The sequence below is a fragment of the Coenobita brevimanus genome, chromosome 33 (genome assembly GCF_032717465.1).
Source record: "Coenobita brevimanus isolate Jiangsu-jjx chromosome 33, ASM3271746v2, whole genome shotgun sequence".
Taxonomy (NCBI): Eukaryota; Metazoa; Arthropoda; class Malacostraca; order Decapoda; family Coenobitidae; genus Coenobita; species Coenobita brevimanus.
In genome coordinates this window covers 22,115,735-22,133,729 of record NC_136986.1, presented here as the reverse complement: position 1 = coordinate 22,133,729, position 17,995 = coordinate 22,115,735, and positions in this window count along the sequence as shown.

Below are 17,995 nucleotides of genomic sequence, written 5' to 3'. Positions count from 1 at the left end.
TTTGTATCTGTAATAATTTATCTGGCATTCACTGAGTATTATCTGGTATCTCATTTTATCAGGGCTGACTTAGATAAATTTACTCTTGCTAATTTCGTGTTAATAGAGGCTATTGCAGTTAACCATATATTTAACCTGTTTTTGCCATTACATTATCCTTATGAGTTCTGAATGTTTTGTTGTTAATTTAAGCATTAAACTTTAACTTGTAATTTTACCTAACTCTTTTGTTTTGAACCTGGAACTTTACGGGACAGTAGTGACTCTTCGTATTCTCACTTAAAGTGTACATTATCTTTCTCTGTTCCGTAACAATATATATATATATATATACTTATAATGTGTATAAAAACCCTCCATTAGTTATTAAGCAGTTTAACTCCATTATCAATTTTTGTCTCAGTGTAGGTGTTATTGATAGGATCAACATGTTATTTAGTCTTTTAGCCTAAGATGTTATAATTATTATAAAGGTAAGAAGAACACTACTAGAGTGGGCTGACCTTGATCTCTGAAGGCTGCCATCCACAAGTCTTAGTCTGGATCAGTGTCTTCGCAAGTCATGGCCATGGTTCCACTCACAGTTTATGATTACATGCGTAATATTTCCTTAATACATAAAATGAAACATATCATTTTCTCTTTCTAGCATGATTTATTCCTTTCATAAACCAACCTCATGAAGTTACCCATTATTTTACGATTGTTCAGTATTGCTGAATTTCCCAACTGAGGGTTATGAAGCAGATGTGGTCTCGTCTCACCGTGTCACGTGCGAAGCTTGCACCTTCCTACCCCCCCCCCTCTCTGACTCCATGTGGGGGATCCTCCCTCTTACCCAAGGTAGGGTTGGGGAACACCCTCACTCCCCTCCCACCCTACTTTACACGTCAGTTTACCTCAAAACTGTTGACAGTCATATTGCTTCCCATGAGGGCAATTATTATCCTTAGGTAGAACAATGTAAATTATACCAATAATTCGGGTTGGCATGTCACGCTTGCTAAATGGAGTTTACATACAACAAACATCTTTCCTTAACGGAACACTGTCGAGGTTACTCCGCTTCACTCACGTGGACTCTTTCCAAGTAAATAAGCACAGTGGTGCCATATCTCTTCATTCATTCGTGCCCCTGTAACACGCGGGAGTACTGGGAGCTGTACATGGTAGCAACCGAAATTTTGGCGTCACATCGTAATATTCCATTTTATATTTATCTACCTCAGCGTTATATTATAGTGAGACCATTTAAATGACAGCATTCAGCATTTGGGGAGGGGGAATATTACGTTCTCGCTGAAAACGGTTGTGATTTTCGGAATCAGCATGCCCACAATACCCTTAATCTGGTGTGAGCTTCTAGTCAGCAAAAGTGATGTAGACAAGTTATTCCCTGAGTGGTAAAATTTGAGTATAAAGGGAAAATTGCGTTTGCTCGTTCATTATTACTGGGCAATTTGCTGGCGTTGTCCAAAAGATATTTTTGACTGTGAAGAGTTCTGCTCTCTCTCTCTCTCTCTCTCTCTCTCTCTCTCTCTCTCTCTCTCTCTCTCTCTCTCTCTCTCTCTCTCTCATTTCAAACACAATGGAGGTAAAGGAATAACTTCTCGCCATCCTCCCACTTCTTTGTGGCTTCCTTCTTCTCGTACTTCACTGCAGGGTTGCATCTCTTTTCCTTATTTTACTGGCATTTCAGAGAGCATTACTTTTTTTTAAGTGAATGCCTCTGTCCCTCCCCAATTACGAAAGTCATATAGTATCCACTAAGTAGTGAACCCTAGTTCCTTTTCCTGTCCAGCTCTTTCTTGCAAGAGTTACCGGGTACGAGTATTCTCAGTCATTCATGCGTACAATTGATCAACTAGGGAATCATTCATGCGTACAATTGATCAACTAGGGAACTGTCTTCGTCACACGGTAAATCCCACTGCCTGTGACCTCCAAATATTTAAACAGTGTGTCCAATCCAGACATCTCGAAATAAACGTGATTATTTTTTTAGTTCTTCCAAGGAAGAACAATACTTTATTATACCTGGAGCCTTTCGCCTGTACTTTATTTAGCACTAAAATTATTAGTTTCTTTCAAAATACGAAGGGCATTCTGCTGGAAAGATTTAAGGAATGCAATATAACTTTAGTTCGAAACGTTTATCTGAAGGAGTTTATGGTAAAAATGACATGTTTACATCTATCTATCTATCGATCTATCCATATATATATATATATATATATATATATATATATATATATATATATATATATATATATATATATATATATATATGTATATATATATATATAAATGCGAGAAAGAATGAACCATAGGCCAGGAGTCCGCAAACTGTTCCTTCCTAGAAAAAACAAAAACAATATAGAAGTGTGCCAAATTCAAGACCTGCTCATTTCTAGAAGCCTGGACACACTGCGTTTGAAAGACTGGTGATCATAAGAAGTAGGAAATACAGACTGAGGGAGACAGATCCAGTGCTGCCCTATTCTTTAATTGAAAGACTGGAAGTAATGGTTAACTCTTGAATTAGAGAGTTGGACAGAAAAGGGATGAGAGTTTGTTTCTAGACGGGTGCTACGCACCCATCGTAGAGGTGGAGGGATGCAAGCAGACAGTTCAGAGGAGAAGTGACCATTGAAGTAGCGATGGAAAAGATATAAAGAGGCAACAGTGCAGCGAAGAGACAGGTTGAAGGGAGCCAGTAAGAGGAGAAGAGTTAGTGAGATGAAAAGCCTTTGACTCCACCCTATTGAGAAGAGCTGTATGTGGGGAGCCTCCTCACACATTAGAGTTGTACTCTACACAGGGGCGAATAAAACCCTTGTATAAAGTCAACAACTGTGCAGGGGTAGAGAAGGTGTGGAGTCAGCTTAGCACACCCAATCTCTTGGAAGCAGATTTTACAAGAGATGCAATATGATCTTTCCAAGATAAGTCCCGAGTGAACGAAACCCCAAGCATGTTCAAGGATGATGCTGGATTGAGCTGGATATTATTAAACATAAGTGGGTACTCCTGTGGAAGATTGTATGGAATTGATAGGTGTAAAAACTGAGTTTTTTGATGCATTAAAAACAACAAGATTATTATTACCCCAGTCAGAGATACGAGCCAAGTCAGACATTAGGTGTGCCATAGCCTCAACCCTTGTTTGTTGAAGTAACTGCTGAGATGGACGTTGTGAGAACTGAATGGAACGGTGAAGGGTGGAATCATCAGCATACGAGTGGATAGGGTTAGTTGTATAGCTTAGAAGGTCACTGATGAATAAAAGGAAGAGAGGCGGTGATAGGACAGCCCTGAGGAACACCACTGTTGATAGACCTAGGAGAAGAATGATGGCTGTCTACAACAGCAGCTACAGAAAAACCAGAAAGGAAGCTACAGCTGAAGACACAGTTAGAAGGATAGAAACCGTAAGAGGGCAGTTTGGAAATTAAAGATTTATGCTAGACTCGATCAAAAGCATTTGAGATGTCAAGTGCAATGCCAAAGCCTTCGCCAAAGTCCTGAAATGTGGATGACCAGGAGTCTGAATGGTAGGTGTGAAAATCGCCAGTAGAGTGTCCCTGACGGAACCCATACTGACAATCAGAAAGTTGTAATAGGAAAGATAGTTTAAAATTTTTCTTTTAAGAATTGACTCGAAACCTTTTGAGACACAGGATGTTAAAGCAACTGGATAGTAGTTAGAGGGTTGGGAATGGTCACCCTTCTTTGAGACTGACTGAATGAGAGCAAACTTCCAACAAAAATGAAAGTTACAAGTTGAAAGACAAAGGTGAAAGAGTTTACCTAGGCAGGGTGTAAGCACAGAAACACAGTTCTTGAGGACAACAGAAGGGACTCCATCAGGCCCATATGCCAGTGATGGCAGGAAATACATCAGCTGAAGAAATTTTAATGTCAATTATGAGGAAGTCAGAGGGGGGAAGTTGTACTGGTACACTCTGTGATCCAGACCTTTGTGTGGTCAAAAGGGGCAAAAATCAAGTCACTGGTGATGACCACTGCATGCTGGAACGGTCGGGAACTCAGACTGACGGAGACTCTCTCCCATTAGAGGCCTCTTCAGTTGCGTTTGTTACTTTTCGAGCGGCCAAGATAAGAGTGGTAGGATTTCAAAATAATGAGGTCAGTCTTCAACTCGGTCAACCCAAGCCCGACCTTCGTGATTTCACAAAATGATCCTTGGTTACACATTAACAAACTTCTAGGTTAACTCTATACCACCAGTTCTCCAGAGTTATACAAACAATAAAGTTCGAGTGAGAGGAAATGTGTATTAACAAGACCAAAAGTGGGGTAGAAATCTTCCTAGCTACTAGCCTTACAGAGTAACCCTGAATCAGTTGACATGCTATTCAACAAACATGTGGTCCTAATATCAAATTTCACAAGACTTAGCTCCTTTGTCCCAGGTTCAGTCCAATGTGGCTCTTCATAATTGTCTGTCTGCGCTCATAGTTCACTGGTCCGATCTTCTGATATTCTTGATCTTGACTTCCACACTGGGACCTTGACCTCCTCACTTGGACTTTGACTCCCACACTGGGACCTTGACCTACACACTTGGACTTCGACTCCCGCACTGGGACCCTGACTCATTCACTCGAGAAATTAATAATTTCAATGAATAACTATTCTCTGTAATGAAAGTAATCCCTTCAGGTGAACGAAGTCTTGTAATAAAGAAGCATGAGTTACAACACTCAATATATCAATTAGAAACAGAATAACACATAGCACAACAGACAAATAGGTTAGCTCAAAATAATACATATTGTAGGGATAACATGGAAGAAAAGTACTATAACAAATAAGTATGAATAACCCTATTCTACCCATGAAAAACATCATTGCATCGATATCATTGTGTCTTACAAAGCAACTACGTGAACATTTCACAACTAACACAGCCCTAATAAGTAGTGAATTGGAATCTTATCCCAACACATATTAATAAACATTTCACAGTTCCAGGGCACCTGATATTTGGCCCACAAAAATTACACATTTTTTTGAGTCTCAGACAGAATTCTGTAGCTAGCATTCTCTTATTCCAGTTATACACTAGATAATAAAGTACAGTACACAAATATATGGGAAATACCTCACTATCCAGCTCAAGGAATACAAGGTAGGTGAGCGGGAACTCAGGACTCGCTCGTCAAATGAGGCCAATGGCATCACACTGCATGATCACCACAACACTTCCTGGGGGACGACCCCACCTGATACTAACCTGAGTCTATTTCTTTATTTTCGTCACTATTATCACTCGTGGGGTATCACTAATACGCACTTCAACATATCAAACATCAATATTATCATATTACAGAACTCCTTGGAGGGGGCGGGAGGAGGGGGACACAGCACCAACCACCCGCTGCATTTAAGCCTTTCACATGTGGATAAGTTAATCAGTTTTCTGGGACATGACGTGCAGGCTTTTTTCCCCTCCTCCCCACCCCACCACATGCTCCAAAAATGTGTAATCTCAGCTCATATTCACCACTCACACTTCTTTTGCAACAATACCCACATATTCCTATTTGTCGATGTTTGTTCTACACGATAAGGAAAAAAAAAACACTATACCTACGTTAGGGCCGTGTGAATAAACATTCAATGAATATACATTCAGGTGCATACATCTCACTTCCCAACATCATAAGTCGAATGTTTACTAATCAATCTTTGAATGTTTAACCATCATTGGAAAAAGAATTTTATTAGCTTTCGAATGGCGGGGGTCCCAGTTTTATACGAAGTATGGTGTTCGAGTAATAAGCGAAAAGATAAAACCCATTTCCGACAGACATGAAATTTTTTATTCGGGGACCTCTAGCGAAATTTTTTTCTCGCCAGTGTTATGTTTTAATTTTATCATCCTATGCAGAATTTCACTGGCTTTCATTTGAGCCCACAACGGTGATCCCAGGCCTCATAGTTTTCGAGAAAAATGGAAAAAACTACGGTGTTCCCACGCCATGTCGTGACTGTAGGGCGGTTTCCTGCCTTCCTCTAAGCTACTGCATGTATTTCATCAATTCTTTGTACACTAGATATGCACATTATATTAGCATGATTGACTGTCACTAGTTTTTTTTATAGCTGAATACTCACATTTGGTGCATGGTAGAGGCAGTGTAGTTGATTAGAAACAGTAGCACAATCTTCGTTGGGCCAACGGCTGCTAACGACCAGGAATGCTTCACAAACACCAAATTTCCTATTGCAAACACCAAATCTAATGACAACAGTGCCCAAACACTACACACTAGCACTATTGGTGTAGTGAAATATGTTGCACAGCCAGGAAGGGGGTAAGAGTGGAAATTTAAAGGGACAGAACCACCCAGTACCTTCCCCATTCACAGCTTATTTGGTACTGAATAACCTGTCCACTCTCTTGCTGGTATCAGGGCCCAGAGTTGCCAACTCATTACTTTTGACAAGGAGCAGGGAAGCTATGAAGCCTCCAAAAATGATGCCGATTGGCCGAAAACTTTTCCTCTGATGAAAGTTTTTAATGCTTTAATGATGCCAAATGTGTCAGTGTGCATTGTCGAAGCCAGACCCTAATGACAACAAACGCATCATCGTGTACAAAGGAGTTAACAGTTGGTCAGCGAGTGACACGCCAATATTGTGTAGTGGAAAAAGGACGGGGGAGGATGGCAGCTTACACATTTAAAATTTTCATTACTATACACTTATGATAGACTCAGTGTGATGCCTTTCCCCATACAGTTGATAACCCGAAAAAAATGACATTCCCTAGTTACAGTAATTACTCTCCACCAAACCTCTCCCTATAAACACTGAAAATCATCGTGCCTTACACCCTTTTGCGCATGCGTACATTATGCTGGATTATGTGACCATAAGCACATATTCCTATCTGCTCAAGATTTTAATTTTATAAAGAGAATGCTAATAAATTACAGTAGAAAAAAAATTACTTAAGCACTAGGTAACTTAATATGCATTCTGATCACATTCACATGGAAATAACTATACCCTGGCCACCCTTTCTCATTAAACCGGACATTGGGTCGTAAAATGAACAAAATACAGCTCATAATCACCTCCGGGCACTACAAAGTGATGGAGGAACAGCACCAGAATTGTTTAAGATGGAATTGGAGGAGAAAGTCTGAGCGAGGAGATCTGTTTTATCAGTAGAAGAAATAGCTACAGAGCCATTAGAGTAGAAAAGAGGAGGGATGGATGATGAGGTAAAGTTGTTAGAAAGGTTTCTGGCAAGGTGCCAGAAGGAGCAGGCAGAATTCGAGCTGGAGAGTTAAGAGTATTTAGTAAAGATGAAACTATTTTCAGCAGAGCAAAGAACAGACTTAGCATGATTCCAGGCAGAAACTTAAACAAGATGTGATTCAGGGATGGGTTGGCTCTGGTACCTTTTATAGGCAGTCGCCTTATTGTAGACAGCACTAGAACAAGTGTGATTAAACCAAGGCTTTCTTGCATTAGTCAAAGGGTATGGGAAGGGAATGTATGCTTCCATGCCCGAGAGAATAACCTCCGTAATGGGTACAACACATTCAGATGGCTCCCGGTCACGGAAGTGATATTCATTCCAGGGAAAATCAACGAAGCACTGTCTGAGGGCCTTCCAATCCGCAGCTCCAAAGTGCCACAGACGACGTTTCTTTGGGGGATCCACAGGCTGCACCAGAGTGATAGGACAGGTCAAGGTACCAAGGTTGTGATCGGAGGAGCCCAACGGAGAGGAAAGATTAACAGTGTAAGAGGAAGGATTACTTTTAAGGAAGAGGTCAAGTATGTTGCAGCTCTCTCCAAGGTGGTCAGGGATATGGGTAGGGTTCTGCACAAGCTGCTCTAGGTCATTAAGGATAGAAAAGACGTAGGCATCTTCACTAGGTGGATATTGAAAGGAGAGGAGAGCCAAATGTGGTGGTAAACACTGAAATCTCCTAGAATGGATACTTCAGAGGAAGGAAAAATGGACGAAATGTGTTCCATCATACAAGTAAGACAGTCGAAGAATTTTTTCCTAGTCAGCAGAGTTAGGAGATAAGTAAACAGCACACATATATTTAGAGAATGACAAGAGAGCCGAAGTCAAAGAGTAGAGAATTCAGAAGAATAAAAAAGGAACACGAGAGCAAGATAAGTCATTGCATACATATACACAACAGCCACCTTTGGCTTTGAAAAGAGTTTAGAGAAAGTAGGAGGAAAAAGAAAAGGGTTTGCTGTCATTTGCCTCAGACAGCTGAGTCTCTGCCAGCAAGAGAAGGTGAGGTTTAGAGGAGGACAGGTGGTGTTCGACAGAGAAAAAATTAAAGGAATGGCCGCGTATGCTGCAGAAATGAAGAAGTGTCAGACAGTGGTTCCAGGCATCTTGCTTAGTCATCACCGGGAGAGGAGCGGATGGGGGCATTTATGGTCCCCCAACCCCCAGGGGACTCTGAGGCTTGGTATTTGTGTGCCATTTCTATTTTTTTAATTTTGAAAAGGAAGTGTAGTGTATACTGTGCATGTAGATTGGTGTTGACAGTTAAACTTGTACTAGAGTGCATGCTGGCCTACTCTCTTGTTACTAAAACTACTGAAAAAGTTCAGCAAAGAGGGATGGTCAGGAACCAGTCCCGAGGGTTGATATATATATATATATATATATATATATATATATATATATATATATATATATATATACTGTATATGCATATATTTATATCTATCTCTCTGTCTATCTATCTATTTATAGAGAGATAGATAGATAGATATAGATATAAATAAAACTAGTCCCGAGGTCTGATATATATATATATATATATATATATATATATATATATATATATATATATATATATATATATATATATATATATATATATATATATATATCACTTGGGGCCTTCATTTCGTTGTTTATTATCTATTTATCTATCTATCTATATCTATATCTATCTATCTATCTATCTATATATATATCACTTGGGACCTTCATTTCGTTGTTTATTATATACTGTATATATATATATATATATATATATATATATATATATATCAGTTGGGGCCTTCATTTCGTTGTTTACTTTAATACTATATTTACTTCCAGGTGACAGATCAGGTGGAGAATCGGAAATCATTCATGGCAACAGTGATATATGGGGTTCTTCCACAACAGTTAGAGAGGTGAGATTCTAAGCTAAGGTTAACCTTTGACCTGCAGTGTTCACTGTTATCACTGAAAATCTGGTTTAAATGCAGCTAGTTTTATGCAGCAAAGAAAAGCTATACAGTACATTGTTAAAAGATACAGATAGCATTTATAATTTGTAACTGCCTTATGTCTTTTTAATTATAGATTCATTAAGTAATGAAAGTATTTTTTTTTTTAACACGTTAAAGTGGAGTAACTAGATAATGAACCTGTCAGTGCGCAAAAGTCAAGTGCATTCTTCTAATGCCTGCCTACAAATGTGGAAATGCATTCTGCACATATTGCCTCCTTTTGCTTGTTCACAATAATGGCACTTCTTTTGGCTCACCTATGTTACTAAGCAACATTAGCAAGCCTAGAAAAGTCCATCCCATAATAAAGAGGTTAGAAACTGGCTCGGTTAACACATCTTTTAAAAAGCATCTCATTTCAGCCGATGGAAAAAAAAAAAAAACAGTACAAACATGTCATATTCTGGCAGTGTGTACAAGAAGGACTATATATTCATCTACGATGAAATAAATTATCTGCCCCTAATTCTTGGTTATGTACGTCTTCACAACATAAGAAGCAGAATTGGGAGGGATAGATGGATGTGAAGATGATGATGGAGTTGTAAATAATATACTGTTGCTTCTTGTAGTCTGACAATGTTCGATGGTAAAGGAAATGATCAGGAGGGTATGCATGGAGATATGGGAAGGTGATGAAGCTGGAAATATAACAAATCTGTAATATCCCGGCACTTTCCAGATGGGACTTCATTTTCAGCTTTAATAATAATAATAATAATAATAATAATAATAATAATAATAATAATAATATAATAATAATAATAATAATAATAATACTATAATAATAATAATAATAATAATAATTATTATTATTATTATTGTTATTATTATTATTGTTTTATTATTATTATTATTATTATTATTATTATTAGTAGTAGTAGTAGTGGTAGTAGTAGTAGTAGTAGTAGTAGTAGCAGTAGTAGTAGTAATAGTAAGTATTCGAGAACAAATTCTTTCCTATGGTTAGATGGAACAAATCACTATAACATCTGCAAACTTAGCCTCATTATTTCTAACAATGTTTCCAGATGGGACTTGACTTTCGGCTATGATCAAGTATCTGCTAAATTCGCCATGGCCACGCCGGTCATAACACCCAGTTGGCTGAGCTTCTACTACCCACTGAGTGGCCAAGTGTGGATCGGTGTCTTGGCTTGTACGCTGACTGTCTGCTTCACACTTGTCAAGGTAAACATGCAAGTGGTCAGGCACGGGCGCCTCCTGTATTAGTAATGACAGGCAGCAGAAAACGGTTACTTACAGTATTATTATTATTATTATTATTATTATTATTATTATTATTATTTTTGTTGTTGTTGTTTATCATCGTAATTAATTCAGACATGGGACCTTCTCAATTAGCAGCCCGGGGCCGTCTTCCAGTGTTAGTCACACACGCAAATATATTTTCGCAAGGCAGGTGCTTCTGTTTAGCTCCTTCAGGATTTTTACACAAATGGACTTTACTATATCGAAGCACAATATGGTTCTTCATTTTAGCGAAGGCCCGTATGATGCCAGATATGTCTTGCCATTGTTTTTTATTGTTTTATACTCACTAGGACAATGATGCACTTAACCCTCTCATGGTCGCGTTGTCTTGTTCTTCCCTTGTATATAACATGAGCCAACTGTATATGATTTTTATTTAGTTGAGTGACTCAGTGAAGACAAATGTTCATTCTGGTACCATCAACCATCTCATAGCCAGGTTAATTTTATAATCTTTTCCAATTAACTCCAGACGATAGGTTCAAGTGAGTGTTCAACAGGAGACTCACAGGTGATAATCAGAGTGAGCGATAAAGATTATAATGGAAAAATATTAGTTTCGTTTTGCAGCTATAAGTACAGCGACTTTTCTTGGATGGCGTCACATTCATGCAGGAAGAAATTAAAGAATATATATTACTGTTTTTATACAACATATCCTTAAACACTCTGCTGGCACACATATTTATGGTATAGATACGTAAATGGAAGATTAGGATTGCATCTTCTCACCCCCATCCCCCTCTTCAGCCACCACTGTCATGTAAGTGGTAGGCTACTTCGCACTTGTTGATTTCTTGAAGCCACAGCATGGCATTGTTAAATAATTATGATTTCATGCAGTTTATTACGGGGTGTCTTTTTACGACGAGCAAAGAACGTTAGCCATTCCTTATAAAATAAACTCTAAAAAAACGAATAATACACCATACCTTGACTGCGAGCAGTATTTGACTTCACTATATAAGAAGGTGCAATGTGTTGCCAAAAATTCTCTATCTATTTATCTATTGTTAGACGCCTTAATCCCTTATACGGGGTGGCCACAAACAGATCGCCTCCATGTCATCCTGTCCCCCGCCATTTCACTGCCCTACTCCCAGTTCACACACCCCTCTCTCATATACCTCTCCAATCCATCCCTCCACCTCATCCTTGGCCTTCCCCTCCCTCTCTCCCCCTCCACCTCACTCATATACACTCTCCTCATCAGTCTCTCACTCCACATGGCTAAACCACCTCAGTGTGTTTCTCCTAACGCTTCCTATCACATTCACATCCACATCACAACGCTCCTTCACATCCTCATTTGTCAGTCTCTCTCCATGTGACGCCACAGGCTCCTCTCAAATCATTTCCACTGCTCTCACTCTTGATTTGTGTCCCTCCAACAACGTCCAGGCCTCACTTCCATACATTAGAGTTGGTATCACAACACCATTATGTAATAACTTTTTCACTTCCATGCTCACTTCTCTGTTTCTTCTCATTGCCTTCAAGGAACCAACAACCTTTTTTCCTTGTTGTACCCTTTCAAGCACTTCACCCTCCAAACTTCCATCTTTACTCATCACACTACCCAAGTACTTAAACATACTCACATTTGCCATTTCCTCCTCATCCAACCTCACTGTACACTCACTGACTTCACCTCTCTCAACGACCATAACTTTACTCTTCCCTACATTCACCTTTAGATTCCGTTTCTTACACACTGTCCGAAACTCATCCACTGAGCCTTCCAGCTCCCCTTCGTCTTCAATTAACAACACAGTATCATCTGCAAACAACAGTACAGGGAGTTTCCAAACACTGCCCTCGCTCATTGGGGCACTTCAGATACCTTGTATCTCTTGTATAACCCCATCCCTATACAGAATGAACAACCATGGAGACATGACCCATTCCTGTTTCAACCCAACATTCAAATAGAAAGACTCACTCAGTTCACTATCCACTCGCACTGCAGCCTTAGCACCCTCATTAATACTCTTCACAGCATTCAACAACATCCCATCTACTCCATATATTCTTAATATTTTCCACAATCCTTGCGTATCCACCCTGTCATATGCTTTCTCTAAATCCATGAAAGCCGCATACAACTTCTTTCCTTTCTCTAGAAACTTTTCCACTAAAGATCTAAGAATGAATATATGATCTACACAACCTCTTCCCTTCCTAAAGCCTCCCTGTTCTCTCCAACTAATTCCTCTGTTATTTCCCTAACTCTGTCAATAACTATCCAACCGTATATGTGTCCTATTACACTAAGAAGACAAATGCCCCTATGATTACCACACACTTCTTTTTCCCCTTTCACTTTGTACAAGGGAATAATAATACCTGACTTCCAATCCTCCAGGACTCTACCTTCCTCCCAGGCCAATGTGCACATCTTCCACATCCATTCTACTAGTATCTCTCCCCCATGCTTCAGCATTTCACCACGCACTACATCAATTCCTGGGGCTTTCCCCAATTTAACTTTCTTCATTGCTCCCACAACTTCTATCCTACTGATTTCTTCGTCTTTTCTCACCTCCCTCTTCCTTCCAGCCATTCCCCAGCCACTTATACTCGCATTACTTTCATTTTCTATGTTCAACAATTCCTTAAAGTGTTCTTTCCATCTGCTCACTTTTTCTCCCTTCTCCACTAGTAATCTACCATTTTTATCTTTCACTCCCCTACTAACTTCACTTTTACCCTTTCTGACTCTATTTCCTCTTTCCAGATCATTTTCTTACATGCCGTCCACTTGACACTCAAATTCCTTCCAAATTCCTCATCCACTCTCTTCTTACTCTTTCATACTAATCTTTTCATCTCTCTTCCTTTCTACATATAAATCTTTCTTCCATGTCTCAACTTCTCGCACGCCCCTTTTTCTCATCCATTCATTCTCAACTTCTTCCACGCCTCTGTTTCTCATCCATTCATTTTATGTTTTTTTTTCTTTTGTGCCACAGCCTGTCTCACCTTTTCATTTCACCATGCTGTTCCTTGCACCCCCTTTCGTCTTCTCTTCACCCCACACACCACCTCAAATGCTGCACATATTTCTTCTGTGAATATCTTGCACACACCTTCCACGTCCCCCATCTGCTCCAGTTTATATTTACAGTACCCAATCGTTCCTCCACTTATTTCTTATATTCTGCTTTCTTCTCATCCTCTTGCCAAAAATTACATTAGGGAAAGCAGAAAAAAGGACAAAATTACCTGACCAAATTGGACATACCCAGCAACTCCGGAAATAAATGGCACGAATGGCCTTATGATGAGAATTGTGTGTTTTCCTGACGGTATGATGCACGAAGGTGCACGTCCTTTCATGATTGTTGTTGTCTAAAGCAATTCACTGTCCGAAACATCACTGTTCACCCATATGACAATGAAGGAACCAATGCCAAGGCACAACAAACCTGTCCCCGGCGGTCATTTTAGTAATGACGTTTAAACACAACAGGGTATCTAGACAAAGATGCTGCATATCAAATCTGGAGTAAATCAGGTGAAAATTCACGATTTCATGCCTTTTTTTTAATAAGAGAACAGTGGAAGGAAAAATAAATGAATAAAAAAAATAATCCATACAGCAGATTACGGGTGTCCTCTGTTCATAAAATATCTGTAACAGTTAGACCTGAACAGCTGTGGGTTGAAATTCGGAGGGAAACAACTCTGGGGAAGCGAGTTCCAGAGAGATGCAGTTCTGGGAATGAAAGGATTCTGATAGGCAGAAGTTCTGCAATATGGCTGAGTGACATTCCAGTCATGAGCAATACCAGATGCCCGTGTTGCATGAGGGAAGGCATGGAGAGGTGGCACCATGGACGCAACTTCGTCTGAGCATTTGGCAAAACAATATCTGTAAAATAATGCAGGGGAGGCAACATTCCTTCTTACTTGCAGGATAGGTACTTTATTTGTAATGGCAGGGTTGTTAATAATTCTAACAGCTTTATTCTGAATTTTGTCTAGTTGTTTTAATGCAACCTTTTCACATCCATTCCACAAGGGTGAGCAATATTCAAGCTGACAGCGCATGTGACTCTTATAAATTATTGTTAACTGCTCATCAGAGAAGAAGTTACAGACTCTGTACAATAAACCAAGTTTCTTTGAGGCGGTTTTAGCAAGTGATCTGACATGAGAGGTCCAGCTGAGGGTATTGTTAAGTGAGATGCCAAGAATTTCAATACATTTGGAGATGGGAATATTAGTACCACTGAAGGTAATGCACGAATCTGGCAATATCTGTCTATTAGTAAATTACATATATTTAGTTTTACTAGCATTAAAAGAGACAAGGTTGTTTTGTCCCCATTCACTGATCAAAGATAGGTCTTGATTTATGGGATGGCTGTACTGAGTTGAGAGGTAGAGATATTAAACTTTGTAAATGGGTGTCTGAGTGTGAATGAACTATGTAGTGTTGAGTCATCAGCGTATGAGTGGATGGGATTGTGGGTGACAGATAAAAGATCATTAATATGAACCACGAATAGGGTTGGCGCCACAACTGATCCCTGCGGCACGCCGGCATTAATTGAGTGGAAATTGGAATATACATCATCTGCTTTTACTATAATTTTCCTGTCACTAAGATATGAAGAAATCAAAGGAAGAAAAGACATTAGTCCATAGCAAGGGAGTTTGGACAACAGGGAACGGTGCTATACTCTGTCGAAAGCTTTAGAAATATCAAGAGCTACTGCATGAGTTTCTCCATGTAGATCAATTGATTGATGGATGGTATGAGTTAGGAGATTGAGTATGTCAATGGCGGATCTTTCATGGCAAAAACCATATTGTCTATCACCAATTAAGTTGTTGGATTCAAGATGTTTAACAATGTGTTTATTAATTAAAGTTTCAAATATATTACCAAGAGTTGATGTGACAGCCATTGGTCTGTAATCAGAGGAGTCAGAGGAACTTTCTTTTTTCGGAATTGGGTGGATATTGGCTTCTTTCCATGAATTTGGGAATAAAGAAGTTCATTTGAAATTTAAGGCCCAACCCACGTGGCATTATCCCCATACAGCTAATTGGGAGTTGACCCTCGTGATATAGTGACGCATGTTATAGGATGCAGATTTGAACGATCCACATTTAGATTTTCGTCTCATGGCGGTATGACGAATTTGAAAGAATTTATGGTGATTTTTTATTTTTACTTTTTTTGGCCTGAAGCATGGACATTGGCCCAATTTGACCCAAATTTTTAATCAAGTGATCAGAACATCATAGCCCACCATGTATGGAATTTTAGTCAAAATCGCACCGGTAGTTTCGTAAAATTGTTAACAGAAAGATAGACAAAAGGACAGAGAAACAAGCAAAAAGACAAACCGGATGAAAACAATACCCGTCCCCGAGCCCCTCTGGGTAAGGGATGGGTAATAAAGAAACAACTACGCACTCATGTACATGTATATCACTGTATGTTTTACAGATTACAAGGAGAAATACGTGGCAAACGCGGCATGGAGTGCTGAGTACTGGGTCGGTGGTGATGGAGTCTGTGGGCACCCTGTTGGGACAGGGACTGTACGGACGCCTCTCAACCAGCCAGTCCAACCACATCCTGGTCGGCACTTGGTTGTTCTTCGGTATAGTGGTGGGCACAGCATATCGCGCCAGCCTCATCGCTTCCCTCACCCTTCCGAGGATGCCAGCCAGACCAGAGACAATTGAGGAGCTGGTCAAAGTAGTTGACAGGTGAGATAACAAAGAACAAAGGTTTGGATGCAAAGGTGTTGGATGAAATTTAAATGTAAGTTAATGCTGAACCCTTTGGTTATTTAACTCTGCTCAATCACTGTATCCAAGTTCTCAAACTCTTCCCCCGTTCACCAACACATCACACAGTGAGTTAGTTTTCACCCAGCAGCTGGTGAGATATATGAGAATGGCAGTGCGTTAGTGGACATTTGTGCTGGGAGGGGGTTGGTGATAGTCAATACCCTCTTCGATCACAAAATGATCCACAGGTATATATGGCGAGTGATGAGAAGGGTGGGTGGTGAACTGAATGAAAGGAAGGGAATAATTGATTATGTGTGTGTGGATGAAAGGATGTGAAATTGTGTAATGGATAGAAGAGCTTATAGAGGTTGAGGGAGTGGACTTTCTGACCACAACTTGGTGGTGGCCAGAATCAAGATCCAATTAAGATGGAGAAATAGAAGAAGGGAAGGACGGGAAGAAGGAGTATTTGTAAGGAGAGTGGAAGGGATACAAGAGGATGAGAAAAAGGCAGAGTATAAGGGAGAAGTGGAGGAACAATTGGGCAAATATGAACTAGAGCAGATGGGGGACGTGGAAGGTGTGTGCAGGATATTCACAGAAGAAATATGTACAGCATGTGATGTGGTGTGCGGGATGAAGAGAAGACGGAGGGGGGTGCAAGGAACAGAATGGTGGAATGAAGAGATGAGACAGACTGTGGCACAAAAGAAGAAAGCATACAATGAATGCATGATAAATAGGGGCATGGAAGAAGTTGAGAGGCGGAAAAGAGAGTTGTATGTAGAAAGAAAGAGGTGAAAAGATTAGGAAGACAGGGTAAGAAGTGAGCGGATGAGGAATTTGGAAGGAACTTGAGTGTAAAGTGGAGGGACTGGAAGAAAATGTTCTGGAAAGAGGTGAAAAGAGTAAGACAGGGTGGAAGTGAAATTAGCAGGGGAGTGAAAGATAAAAATGGTAGATTACTAGTGGAGAAGGGAGAAAAAGTGAGCAGATGGAGAGAACACTTTAAGGAATTGTTGAACATAGAGGATGGAAGCAATGCGAGTATAAGTAGCTGGGGAATGGCTGAGAGAAGGAGGGAGGTGAGAAAACAGGAAGAAATCAGTAGGATAGAAGTGGTGGAAGCAATGAAGAAAGTTAAATTGGGGAAAGCCCCAGCAATTGATGGAGTGTGTGGTGAAATGTTGAAGCATGGGGGAGAGATAGTAGTAGAATGGATGTGGAAGATGTGTAGACTGGCCTGGGAGGAAGGTAGAGTCCCGAAGGATTGGAAGTCAGGTATGATTATTCCCTTGTACAAAGGAAAAGGGGAAAAAGAAGTGTGTGGTAATCATAAGGGCATTTGTCTTCTTAGTATAATAGGAAAAGTGTATGGTAGGATACTTATTGACAGAGGTAAAGAACAGAGGAATTAGTTGGAGAACAACAGGGAGGCTTTAGGAAGGGAAGATCTTTAGTGGAAAAGTTTCTAGAGAAAGGAAAGAAGTTGTATGCGGCTTTCATGGATTTGGAGAAAGCATATGACAGGGTGGATAGACAAGGATTGTGGAAAGTGTTAAGAATATATGGAGTAGATGGGAAGTTGTTGAATGCTGTGAAGAGTATGTATGATGGTGCTAAGGCTGCAGTGCGTGTGGATGGTGAACTGAGTGAATTT